Source organism: Pelophylax lessonae, assembly GCF_965119305.1.
Source record: "Pelophylax lessonae genome assembly, chromosome: 5".
Lineage (NCBI taxonomy): Eukaryota > Metazoa > Chordata > Amphibia > Anura > Ranidae > Pelophylax > Pelophylax lessonae.
This window is the reverse complement of record NC_138772.1, coordinates 172,841,309-172,855,429: the sequence shown is the minus strand read 5'-3', so window position 1 is coordinate 172,855,429 and position 14,121 is coordinate 172,841,309. Positions and strand designations below refer to the sequence as shown.

Sequence of the window (14,121 nt, the reverse complement as noted above, 5' to 3'; positions counted from 1 at the left end):
TTTTTTTAAATGCAACTGGTAAACCACCCAAATGAATGTTGATTTCAGTCTCTTCGAATATCTACAGGGAAAAGATCAGGAGAGGGGCAGCACCAGAAGCCAGTCAAGTTCTGTTGCACTGTACATTGGCTGACAGTGAAAGAGTCAAGAAACAAGAACAGATGGAGCAGAGAGATGACCTTATCGGTGTGCTGCCGTTTCTTTGTTATTCATTTGGATGGAAAAAAAAAAAGGTTTCAGCTGTTACAAGTAAGGTAAACGATGCTTGGATTACAGCAATTATAAAGCTTTTACGCAGATAAAACTGTTTTATTACATGCATTTCAACTGTGTATTCAGCAGCTTGCCTAGGGTAAAGCTGGGTACACACACTTCGAAAATTGTCCAGTTTAGCAGGAACAAGCTGACTTTTGGTCAATGTGCACAGCTGTCTATCACACAGAAGCCGATCTAACAACCGGCTTTTTTCAATACGTCATGAGGGAAAACCAGCCAATGGCAGAGAATGCTGGTGTGCAAATTCTCGCAGGCAGGGGAGAGCCTCCCCACTGTCAGAATTCAATAGAACATCAGGGGATATTGTAGCACTAACATCGCTTGTGTTGGCAAGGCGATCTGTCGGTTCTTTGGGGGGTTTTTTCGTTCAACCCGCTGGGTATCCAGGCTAAAGTTTGACAAGTAGAAGTTCATCAACAGGCAACAATAGTGTAAGCTGTATTGAACTGTATTGTATTTGTACTGTTTCCCTTTATATGGTAAAGCGTTACACAAACTGTTGACTCTATATAAATCCTGAATAATAGAAATAATAAGAAGAATGAATAAAGTATAGTAGACCCAGGTTTTCAAAATTAAAAAAAAAAAAAAAAACCTTTCCAGACCACAGGTGTCAAACACAAGGCCCGTGGTGCTGAATGCGGCCCCCCAGGACATTTCATGTGGCCCTCGCACCACTCCTGCAGCTGCGGCACACCCCTGGTCTCTGCCCCTACCTTGTCTTAGGTGTCGGCAGCAGAGAGGACAGAACTCCTTTGCCGGATCCTGTGCTTATTTGTGCTGCTGCAGAAAGACTCTTCTTTTCCCACCAGCCCTTCTCAGCAGTCTGCAGGAGAGGGCGGCCAAACTCCTCCTACAGATCCTGCACCTCTCTGTGCAGCCACAACACCACCTTGTCTCTGCCTCCCCTGGTCTCAGCATTCAGCAGACTCTGTAAGCTGACTCCAGCCCTCCTCTAGTCCTCCTCCAGACCTTGCACATTCTTCTTCCCAGATCCACCCATATCTTCTTCCTGGCAGTAGCACAAGGTAAGTGGGTGCATTGTGATGTAAGGAAGGGTGGGTGACTCTTGACATCTCATGTAAGGGGGCGTGGGGTGCTCTGGACATCTAACCTTACAGATACAACTGGCCCTTTCAGGGCAACCATAATGCTGATGCGGCCAATGAAATGGAGTTTGACACCCCTGTTCTAGACTATAATAAAATAATCCTTTCTTAAAGCGGAACTCCGCCCAAAAGGGGAAGTTTCGCTTTAAGAACTCATCTCCTGCTCCTCTTGCGCAAGTGCCAATTATGAGGAGCAGGGGGAGGGGGGGGGAGCAGGTACCCGATTTTGACAGATACCTGCTTCCAACTTCTGTTCCGACCACCACGGAAGTTCTCCTTACTCCCTCACGCATGTGCAGTGGGCACCCAGCTGTGAAGCCGCAAACAGCCACAGCCGGGTACCCATAGTGATGATGCTGGCGCTGCCGAGGGAGGAGAGAGGATGAAGACAGCTGGGCTGAGTGCACTGCAGGACCGTGGGACAGGGGGTGGCTGTTTTTTTTTTTTTTTTTAAAAGTCAGCAGCTACACTTTTTGTAGCTGCTGACTTTATATTTTGATGGTGGCTGGAACTCCTCTTTAACTAGTAATACAACATTTACAATTTTTTTTCACAACCACATTTTAATCTAAAAATGGGATTTTTGACTTACCGTAAAATCCATTTCTGATGTTCATTGACTGACACAGCTCCTGATCTTCATGACCATTGGGTTATACTTTCCCCCTACAGGAGTAGGACTTTAAGCAGAAAATGAATCTGGCTAAGCCTATGGGCAGTCCCAGGGGGTATACTCCCTCTCTGCGCTTTAGTTCTTCAATTTTGTTACAAGCAGTGTCAGAAAAATTACAACTCCACGGGGGGGGTGGGTGCTGTGTCCATCAATGAACATCAGAGAAATGGATTTTATGGTAAGTCAAAAATCCCATTTTCTCTTTTGTTCATTGATGGACACAGCTCCTGAACTTCATGACCATTGGGACATCCCAAACCAGTGTTAAAGATGAGGGGTGGGAACAGCAAAAAAAATTCCCAAGGCTAAACAGTAGCCAATCAGGCAACAGGTGCTCAAACAAAAAAAAAAACAACAATACATCCTCAAAAGAGGATCAGGCCCTTTTAAAACAGCAGCCTGCAAAACGTTATGGCCAAACGAAGCATGCGCAGATGCCAACACATCCACTTAATAGAACTTTGTGAATCCATTGGCACCTGCTGTTCAACAACCAAGCTGTCAAAGCCAGCAACTGTAAAGTAGGATGAAAGATTGGTCCTTGGGACAGTAGATCCTCCCTGAGAGGAAGCTTCCAAGGAATGTCGGCGACCAGCCGCACCAGCTCGGCATACCAGGCTCAGGGAGACCAATTCGGAGCAACTAAGATGACCAGAATCACTTCTGCCTCGATCCTGCACAAAAGTCTTGGCAGAAGCTTGAGAGGAGGAAAGGCGTAAATCAGACGATACTGACCCCATGAGGCAAACAGCACTTCTGTGGCATCCGCCAGAGGATCCCGTGACCGAGAAACAAACCTCTGCACCTTTCGTTTGAGCCGAGATGCCAAAAGATCTCCCACGGCAAAAGCGGAGGAAGCACTGGTGACCTGCACATATTGAAATGTGAAAGAAAGCATCCTTGATGTCGATGGAGGCAAGAAAATTCCCCTGATGTAGGGATGCCACCATCGTGCGAATAGACTCCATCCTGAACTTTTGCATCCGCACAAAGCAGTTTAGTGCCTTGAGGTCAAGGATTGGATGCACCTTGCTTTCCTTCCTGGGAACTGTAAATAGGTTTGAGTAAAAACCCTGAAAACATTCTGAAGTCGGAACCGGGACAATCACCCCTTGAAGTAACAGGTCTTTTACCGCTCCAAACAGACCCTGTAAGCAGTCCGCAGACAGGCGCAAGTTGGAAGGAAAGCCCCTTTTCGGAGGACAAGAGTGAAACTTGATCTTGTAGCCAGACCGAATGACTTAGTGGACCCACTTGTCTTGTACCAGGAAAGTCCATGGTTCCACAAACTAGCAAAGACATCCCCCCACCCCCGATACGGGTGAGGGTACACCTTCATGCTGAAGGAGCCTTGTTAGCGGGTCTGGAGAAGCCCACTCTCGGCTTGCCACATCAGGTTCGTTTGGATCCTCCAGGAGGCCCTGAAGGCTTCGAGCCCTTTCAGCCAACCCTAAGGGAAGAAAAAAAAAAAAAAAATGTATGAGCCGAGAAGGAGGGCCCACGTCTACGACGAGGAACCTTTCCCTTAGTAGCCTGCAGAAGAAAAGTACTCTTTCCCCCTGTGAGACCTTTAATGATGTCATCCAGGGTAGCCCCAAACAGGCGATCCCCTTGAATGGGGAGATCAGTGAAGGCCTTTTTAGAAGTCTGGTCTGAAGACCAGCATTTAAGCCAAAAAAGGCAAGCCGACGGACCAATGCAGAAACAGAGCCGAGCCACTAGGGGAGCCGCATCCAAAAGAGACACCACAGATAAACTGCAGCCCCTGGACCAGCTGGTCCGCCAGCTCAGCAAAGGCAGGAGGGAGCGGTTCTCTCTCAAGGTCACGGTGTAAAAGCTAAGCCCACTCGGTCAGAGTTTGCGACACCAGAGCAATGGGGAATATCAGCCTCAGCGCCGAACCAGCCAGAGTGTACATATTGCGGGCCACAGCCTCCGCCTTCCTGTCAGCCGGATCCTTAAAAGTCGAGGACTCTTCAACCGGAATCACGGTTGCCTTGTTCAATCCGGAAATCGGAGGGTCCAGCACCGGTGGAACAGTCCTTTTCTTAATAAGGGACTCCTCATAGGGGTAACACCTAGTAAAGCGCTTAGGGAACCCAAGGGGACGCTTTGGTTGTCCCCACTTTTTAGCGACAATTCTCTCAAAATAGGTGGGGCTTTGCCGCTTTAGATGGCTTGTGAGTGCCAAAGGGGACCTGCGCCTCTGTCGCAGCTGGGTCCTTGGTCCTCAAGGTCTAACGCACAGATACAATCAGTGCTTCCACCAGCGCCTTTTCGTGCGCAGTTGCAAATGTGGAGGAATCATACTCACTATCTGAGGTTTCCGAACACGTGGTCACAGACCCAGCAGGGTGACCCGTCTGTGGAGGCTGAATCAGGATTTGATGAGGCAGGGGAAGACAGGGAAGTGGGGGCGCTTTTTGCTAGCCCGTCGCACGAAAGTGACCTCCACCTGGGACACAAAGTACTCCAGGACCGCCGTCAGTGCATTGATGGATGGTTGGGACCCGGAGGGCCCCGCAGCCTCAGAGAGGGGATCAGGTGAGGAGATGGGCTCCAAAGACTCCATGAGTCACCAGGAGGAACCCCACAAAATGTGTAAAACACTGCAAAGGGACAACCCCCACCGCGCTGGCAGTACCACCCGATCGCCAGGCACAAAGCACCAATCCCAATCGATCCCCAGCAGAAAGGGAGAGAACCCCACCAGACTCACCACCCAGCAGAAACAGGCACCTGCAGCCACCAGGATAATCTGCACTCCATGTGCAGTGATCAGGAAGTGAAAAGATCCAGGAGTCAGCACCAGTGGATGAGGAGGGACTCCCACCACCGAAATCGCCGCCCACAGGGCTCCACTGTCATGGACGCCGCTATTTTCAATGGCAAGCCACCGCAAAATGGCCGCTGGACTACACAAACATGGCCACCATGCATAGAAACACACACATAGTACAGCAAAATGGCAGCCCTGCGCGGTGCCAGGAGGGATCATAGGCCTCAAGGCAGGATGGAGGGCCCTGGCAGGAGCCCCCACCAGGTACAAACTTTCCCCATACAGCCGATCGTCCAGTCCCTGGCAGTGCACTTCCGGCCTCCATCGCCAGCATAGCGCCCTGCCCCCACCCCAGTATGTGGACCAGACCACCCACACAGTCCCAGCTTAAGTGGATGGGGGGGTGCCTGACTGGAAAGAGGGGGGACATGGGTGTCCGACCTTCCCAAGGAGGGTCCCACGTCCACCCCAAAACCCTCCAGGGGGATGGGGGGACAGCTACTCACTATACAAGGAACCAGGTGGGCACTGCTCCATGCAGAACCTCCTCTCTATCAAATAGGGGGGCTGTCGGCCAGGAGGAACGCTGCAACTCGGGCCGAGACCCGGTCTTATGCGACCCCGCGAGGCGTTTATCTTGCAAGCCAGCCTCCATCTGGTGGGGCTATGTCACGATCGACCTAGCGCGGAGCTGAGGTCTGCCGCATGCGCTTGCTGACCAGACTGGGGTGGATCTAGATTATCCAGCCCATCGCCCAGTCCGACAGTTGGTTGTAGATCTCACAGGAAAGAACCAGGAGAAAAATTTTCCATCTAATAATAATAATAAAAAAAAAAAAATAGCCAGAACCAGAAAACCCCAGCAAGGAAATAAGTCCTTATTCCTGACTAGGCAGAAAAAAAATCTGAGTAACTATAGCAGAGAGTGGGAGTGTACCTGCTGGAACTGCACATAGGCATATAGTATAAAATAGTGTAGCGCAGTCCGTATATAAAACTCAATTGGTAATAAATAAATTAAAACCAAACAATAAAAAAGGCATTATGATGAATAAAGGAGAAAGTTCATATTGGTGATCTAAAAGATAAGGTAAAAGAGACACAGTCCACTGGTGATCCGGTGAAAAAATAGCAGCAAGTGTGACTTCAGTGCTCATAAAATTCCCATCACCTGGCACTATCTGCCTCTCACCTCCACAACTCGACCCCAGAGGGTCAAACAGCATGAACAATCACCACGATATTCAGCCAATGATAATCCAATGGAAAACAGGACCACAGCCTCCAGCATAAAACCGCCTAGAAATCGATTATGGCAGAGGATACAGCTTCCCAGATCGTGCCCAAACATAAGGAAAAAAGGAACAGATCTAGTGCTCTCTGTTGCGGTTTGCGGGGGATTGGTCACACGGTCCGAAGGCTGTCTAATAACCCGGAAATCAGGCACCATCCAGCACGCTGCAGGCTCTGCAATACATGCTCGTTTATGTGCAATATAATGTAAGTGCAATACTTTTATTTGAGCAATAAATCGTTTAAACCGCAACAGAGAGCACTAGATCTGTTCCTTTTTTCCTATGTTTGGGCACGATCTGGGAAGCTGTATCCTCTGCCATAATCGATTTCTAGGCGGTTTTATGCTGGAGGCTGTGGTCCTGTTTTCCATTGGATTATCATTGGCTGAATATCGTGGTGATTGTTCATGCTGTTTGACCCTCTGGGGTCGAGTTGTGGAGGTGAGAGGCAGATAGTGCCAGGTGATGGGAATTTTATGAGCACTGAAGTCACATTTGCTGCTATTTTTTCACCGGATCACCAGTGGACTGTGTCTCTTTTATCATCTTTTAGATCACCAATATGAACTTTCTCCTTTATTCATCATAATGCCTTTTTTATTAATTGTTTGGTTTTAATTTATTTATTACCAATTGAGTTTATTTATATACGGACTGCGCTACACTATTTTATACTATATTACTGTGAAGGTGTTGGATTACCCTTTTAGTGTTAGCTGCTGGTCCTTGATAATTTATTCAGCGCTGAATCTTTTACAATAATTTTTTGCACATAGGCATAGCCAGTTTTTTTTTTTTCTGCCTGGTATCCTACTCCTGTAGGGGGCAGTAAAACGCAATGGTCATTAAAGATTAGGAGCCGTGTCCTTCAATAAATGAAAGAGAAAATGGATTTTACAGTTTGCTTATTAAAATGAAGTGAAATACACTATGTATGGACAGTGTAATATAGATTCCTCATGATAAACACATACTAACTGCTTGTTCAGCTAGCTGCAAAATTTACAAGGCCAGAACGATGGGAATCCACTGCTCCTCAGCAGTTCACCAGTTAATAAAAGCAATTTTGCTTCTTTAGTTGGCAGACAAATTTATTTTCTTCTAGTGTCCCCTGGGCTTCTCGTACTTGACAATTTGATGTATCTGAAAGCAACGGGCTAGATGCACTTACTCTGTATGCATTCTGATCAGCTAGGAAGTCACAGGAGAAGGAATTTGTACATACAGAACAATAATTCTGCTCTGTAACTCAACTATCCAATGTTCATTTCTCAACTATAATCAAGTTCTAGGAGTACCCAAGGTAAACAACCAGGAAACATGGAACACCACAACAATTTTCATTTAGATAAGGAACTGGTACTTTATAACCACTTCCATACAGAGCAGTTACACCCCCTTCCTGCCCAGACCAATTTTCAGCTTTCAGCGCTCTCACACTTTGAATGATAATTACTCAGTCATACAACGCTGTACCCAATCACATTTTTTATCATTTTTTTTCACACAAATAGAGCTTTCATTTGGTAGCATTTAAATCACCACTGGGTTTTTTATTTTTTGCGATACAAGTGAAAAAATTATCGAAAATTTTGAGAAAAAAAAAATTGTTTTAGTTTCAATTATAAAATTTTGCAAATAAGTAATTTTTTTCATAAATTTGAGCCAAAATTTATACTTCTACATATCTAAAAATAACCCAAATTAGTGGTTATTATTTAGTCTGTGTGAAAGTTATATAGTCTACAAACTATGGTGCCAATCATTGAAAATTGATCACACCTAATCACACCTGATGTACCGATGGCCTATCTCATTTCTTGGGGCCCTGAAATGTCAGGACAGTACAAACACCCCCCCCCAAATGACCCCTTCTTGGAAAGTAGACATTCCAGGGTATTTAGTAAGAGGCATGGTAAGTTTTTTGAAGTTGTAATTTTTTCCCACAAATCTTGGGAAAATGAAGAAATTATTATTTTTTTTCTTTACACAAAATGGTCATAACAACAAGTTATTTCTCACACACAGTATATGCATAATTGTCCTCTGGTCCTCTTTATTGGGGGGGCAATCAGTGTGTTTGGGGTGCACTATGATGGGTAACTAGCTGTTACCACAATCTCCTCCTCACAGAGGATCAGTGTGCGAGGAGGAGAACACGGTAACAGCTAGTTACCGTGTTCTCTGTTGACATTCTGTGACCGGCTGTGATTGACAGACGGTCACATGGTAAAAAGCCAATTTCATTGGCTCTTTACCTAGATCGGGGATGGGCTCTGCCCGAGGGACAAGCCTCGTCCCCGATCAGCGAGCATTGCGGAGAGAACGAGTGGCTCGCGCTGGAGCCGCTCATGTGATCGGCTGTGATTGGACACAGCCGATCACGTGGCTGTTTATCTTGAATCGGGGTGGGCTCTGTCCGAGGTACAAACCTCATCCCAGTAGTGGCGAGAGCGGGCGGACAACATAGGACGGCCACGCGGATCGAGGAGCCTTTCCTGCCAGCATCATTTTACAATGGCCCTGTATGGAAGTGGTTAAACATCTAAAAAATGCACAAAAATCCTGCTTAAGGTAGCCCAAAGGCAGAGGACAGCAATCAGATAATCAACCCCTGAATCATTGTCCTGTAGAATGATTCCACAACCCGGAAAAAAAAACGGAATTTTTGTAAAATCTTACCTGTAAAATTCCTTTCTCTGAGTCCTCCGACAGTCACCGCCTCTTCATATCCGTCACATATGGGGTATTAGACTTTGCTCCGAAGGAGTAGCTAGGCAACAGAATATGTTAACATTAAAGCTTTTAACATATCCCACCCTCAAGGGGTGGTCCCCTCAGTCAATACCCTCCTACTTCCTGCAACCATATCTCAGTTTCAGTGGAATAGCAGTAGAGTATACAACCAAACCCCAAAAGAGGGGCGGGGGCGGCGACTGTCGGAGGACTCAGAGAAAGGAATTTTACAGGTAAGATTTTACAAAAATTCCGTTTTCTCTTACGTCCTCCGACAGTCGCCGCCTCTTCATATCCGTCACATATGGGGACGTCCCAAAGCAGTGCAAAACATGAGGGGTGGGAAACGCATCCGCGCCGAAAGGCAACGCAGTCTCCGCATCAAAGAAAGGAACCTTACCAAAGGAAGGAAACCAGCTGGGCTACAGGAAAAATAATTGCTCAACAGGAGCAACAACCCAGGAAAAGACAAATAACCAGGGGATAAAAAACTTATCCCAACAGCCAGAGGTCCCCAACAAGGGACCCTAGGGAATTGCCGCACTAAGAACCTTGCGGCCAAAGGAAGCATCCGCCGATGCCTGAACATCTACTTTGTAGAATTTCGTGAAAGTGTGCACGGTCGACCAAGTCGCCGCCTTACACACCTGGGCTACAGAAGCCCCATGACGACAGGCCCAAGACGTACTCAGAGATCTAGTAGAGTGCGCCTTCACAGGCACAGGGGGAACCTTCCCCTGCAAAGCATAGGCCTGTTCAATGGTCTGCCTGATCCATTTGGCGATGGTAGAGGCCGACGCCGCCATGCCCTTCCGAGGACCCTCTGGAAGAACAAACAAGGAGTCCGTCTTTCGAAAAGACGGAGTCGATTTAAGGTAAACCCTTATCGCCCGAACAACATCCAAAGAATGTAATCTCACCTCCTTTGGATGTTTAGGCTTCGCGCACAGCGAAGGCAAGACAATATCCTCATTAAGATGGAATTCCGAAACTCGCTTCGGAAGAAGGATTAGGTCGCAAGACCACCTTATCCAAATGAACAACCAGATACGGAGACTTGCAGGACAAAGCCGCCAGCTCCGACACTCTGCGAGCCGAAGTGATCGCAACCAAAAAGGCGACCTTTTTGGACAACATAGACAACGAGATCTCCCTGATCTGTTCAAAAGGAGCACGTTGTAACACAGATAGAACGAGATTCAAGTCCCAAGGGGGCAGAGGATCCCTCCTAGGAGGAACCAGATGCCGCACTCCCTGAACAAAAGTGCCAACCAAGGAGTTGGAAGCCACGGGACGTTGAAACAGAACGGCCAGCGCAGACACCTGACCCTTTATCGTAGCCAGCGCCAAACGCTGATCGACACCCGTTTGAAGGAAGGACAGCACTCGGGAAACCGAGTATGTGCGGGGTGAAAACCCCCTGGACTCACACCAGGCAAAATAGGCCTTCCAAGTACGGTAATACACCTTCCCCGAGGAAGACTTCCTCGCGTTGATCAAGGTATGAACGACCTCTGGGGAGAGACCCTTCTCCTTCAGGACCTCGGTCTCAACAGCCAGGCCGTCAAAGCCAGCGACTGTAAAGCAGGATGGTATATCGGTCCTTGAGACAGGAGATCATCTCGAAGAGGCAGACGCCACGGGGCGTCGACCGCCAGATTCACGAGGTCTGCGTACCAGGACCGGCGAGGCCAGTCCGGTGCCACAAGAATCACTGTGCTGCGTTCCGAGTGTAACCTGCGAAGGAACCTGGACAGCAACTGAATCGGTGGAAACGCGTACATCAGCCTGTACTGATGCCACGGGGCCACTAACGCGTCCGACGCGTCTGCCCGAGGGTCGCGTGTCCTTGCCACGAACAGGTCCACATCTGGAAGACCCCACTTCGCGCACAACATCTGGAAGACAGCCGGGTGGAGAGACCATTCCCCCTGATCCAGGGTCTGGCGACTCAGATAGTCCGCCTGCCAGTTCTCCACCCCCGGAATGTGAACCGCCGTTATCGCCGGGACATGAGTCTCGGCCCAAGACAGAATGTCGGCCACTTCTCGAGCCGCTCGGGCACTCCTGGTGCCCCCTTGGTGGTTGATGTAGGCCACCGCCGTGGCATTGTCCGTCTGCACCCGAACCGGGCAGCCCTGCAGCCGGTCCGTCCAGCGATGAAGACAGAGAGTTATCGCACGCAATTCCAGAATGTTGATCGGAAGGGAAGACTCCCCCTCCGACCAAGTTCCCTGGGCGGACAGAACGCCCAGAACACCACCCCAGCCCGACAGGCTGGCATCCGTGGTGATCACCGTCCACGAGATAGGACGAAACTACTTGCCCCCGGACACCATCGGGGACTGGAGCCACCACAGAAGGTCTCTTCTGGTGCGATGACTCAACGAGATTTGAAGATCCAGAGATTGAGGTCGCCCGTCCCACATGGACAGGATCCCCGCTTGGAGACCCCGCGTGTGAAACTGGGCGAAGGGAATCGCCTCGAAGGCCGAGACCATCAATCCCAGGCATCTCATGCACGTCCGCAGAGACGAGTGCGGAACGTCCCTGAGGGACCTGACTTCCTCCTGAAGAGTTCTGAGTTTGACTTCCGGCAGGAAGACCTTCGCCTGCACCGAGTCCAGAATCATTCCCAGGTAGGGAAGACGAACCGACGGACTCAGTGTCGACTTTGGAAAATTTATCGTCCAACCAAACTCCTGCAGAGTTTGCATCGTGACAGACAGGTCCTTCTCCAGACCCTGGCTGGTCGCAGACCGAACCAGAATGTCGTCCAGATACCCCAGGACAGAAATGCCCTGGGCCCTCAATAATGCCAGAACCGGTGCAAGCACCTTGGTGAAGACCCGCGGAGCCGAGGCGAGACCAAAAGGCAACGCCACAAACTGGTAGTGATCCTCCGCAATGGCAAATCGAAGGTACCTCTGGTGACCCTCGAAAATGGGGATGTGAAGATACGCATCCTTCAAATCGATGGAGGCCATGAATTCCCCCGGAACCAGGGCAGCCACCACCGACCGCAGGGATTCCATGCGAAACTTGCGAACCCGCACAGAGCGGTTCAGAGCCTTCAAGTCCAGAATTGGACGAACCTTGCCCTCCTTTCTGGGCACGGTGAACATATTGGAATAAAACCCCCGAAATCTGTCCCGATGAGGCACCGGAACTACCACTCCCTGAGCCCTCAGGTCCCGCACCGCCAGGTGCAGGTCCCGTAAACGCTCTGGAGACAGGTGAAGATTTGAGGGAAAAAATCTGCTCTCCGGCCGAGAGAGAAACTCGATCTTGTAACCAGATCGAACGATCTCCTGAACCCATCTGTCCCGCACGCGGGCCAACCAGGGCTGAAGAAAACCGAGCAAGCGTCCCCCCACCCCAAAACTGGGTGAGGGCGCCCCTTCAGGCCGCACTGTTATGGGCTGCGGATCCGGATTGACCGGACTTCTGTTTTCCAGACCAGGGCTTCTTCTGAGAGCCTTGACCTTTGAACGGTTTGCCCTTGTAGTGCGACCGAAAGGCACGAAAGGACACCTGAGGGGGCCGAAAATTAGCATGCTTCTTCCCAGAAGCCCCCTTAGCCTTGGGGAAATGGGGCAAGAGAGTGCTCTTACCTCCGGTGATCCCCTTAATCAACACATCCAAGGACTCCCCAAAAAGGCGAGACCCATCATAAGGCAGATTGGCTAAGGTCTTACGTGAAGACTGGTCCACCGACCAACATTTCAACCAAACCAGGCGGCGAGACAACACCGCCACGCTGTGCACACGTGCAGCCAACGGGACTAGGTCCAAGTCCGCATCACACAGATACATGACACCCTGGTGGATTTGATCCACCATATCCAGGGTCGCCGGCGAGGCCGAATCGGCCACTAGGACGCGCCTAAGCATCTGCGTCCAACATGCGACCGCCTGGGCCGCCATGAGAGAGGCAAACAGAGCCTTAAGCATAGAACCCGTAACAGAATAAGTATGACGGGCAAGAGACTCCAATCTCCTATCCGTGGCATCACGGAACACAGGGGAATCCTCTGCAGGAATCGCAGTGGATTTGTTTAAAACCGCAATTGCGTGATCCACTGGGGGTGGCACACACCACCTTTCATCAGTGGAAGGCGAGAAAGGATAACGCAGCTTGAACCTACTTGGTACAGCAAAAGGTTTTCGCAGATTGCGCCATTGTTCCTTAACAGCGCGCTGAAAATCATCATTGCAGGGAAAAACCTGCGGCGTCCTGCGTTTTCTCTGCGTCCCATAAGCCGCCAAGGCAGCGGGGGGACACACTTCATCCTGCAAACGCAGCATTTGTTTTATGGAAGCAATCAATTCATCCATGATTGCAAGCTCTTCAGGCGAGCCAGGGGGAGAATTATCAACCCCTTCAACTTCAGCCTCCACCTCGGACCCCACTAGATCCAGGGAGGAGCGGGACCCCGATAAGGAGGCCCCCGCCATAACAGCCCCATCACCTTCACCCTCAGAATCAGAGGAAAGAGAAACTCTGGGTCTTTAAGTAGATTGAGCAGCCACCAGCATCTGCACCTGAGTAGCAAGGCCAGCCACAATAGTGGCTAAATCCCCCCCTGGGGGGGAAACAGCGGTCCCCTGGCTTTCCACCAAGGCGGTAGGAAATTTGCCCTCCTGAGAATCCATTGCCCCTATTACAAATGCCGGATAAGAAAGGGTTAACTGCCCCTTTAACAAGCGCGGCGAGCGCAGCCCACCGCACCACACACAAGCACAATGAGACCCCCACAGGGACAATAAAACTGACACAGGCAATGGATAGGAAGGATATAACCTGAGGAGACCCTCGCCGCTGCTGCTGCCTCGATCGGTGTTCCTGGAGAAGAGGAAGTGATGCTGCCGGGGCGCTCTATGAAAGCCTATGGGAGGCTACAAGAAAATGGCCGCCATGCATGTAGAACATGCGGCCGGAGCGAGTGTAGGCAAAATGGCGCAGTTTGGCGCCGAAACCGCCGCTCCACAGTACAGTAATGCACACATGTCATCCATGTATAAAAAAACATGTCAGATCGCCGCAGCGATCGCTGTATAGTGCCCAAACATGCCCAAAACATGCCCCACAGCACACAGCTTCTCACACTGACAAGGCTGACACACACAGTGTCACACAGCTCCCCCCCCCCCCCTTTGCAGCCCACAGCATGCAGCCGAGTGATAGGGAGACAAACAGTGTGAACAGAGGCAGGTTACACAGTCCCAGACTGACACCCCCCAGACAGACAG

The 14,121-nt window shown here is 49.9% G+C and overlaps 1 protein-coding gene across 2 annotated transcripts in view; it reads right to left on the bottom strand.

Moving 5' to 3' along the window:
- The window catches only part of ATP2C1 (ATPase secretory pathway Ca2+ transporting 1), a 235,461-nt gene that overhangs the window by 102,751 nt on the left and 118,589 nt on the right, over nt 1-14,121 (bottom strand). The window lies entirely within an intron of this gene.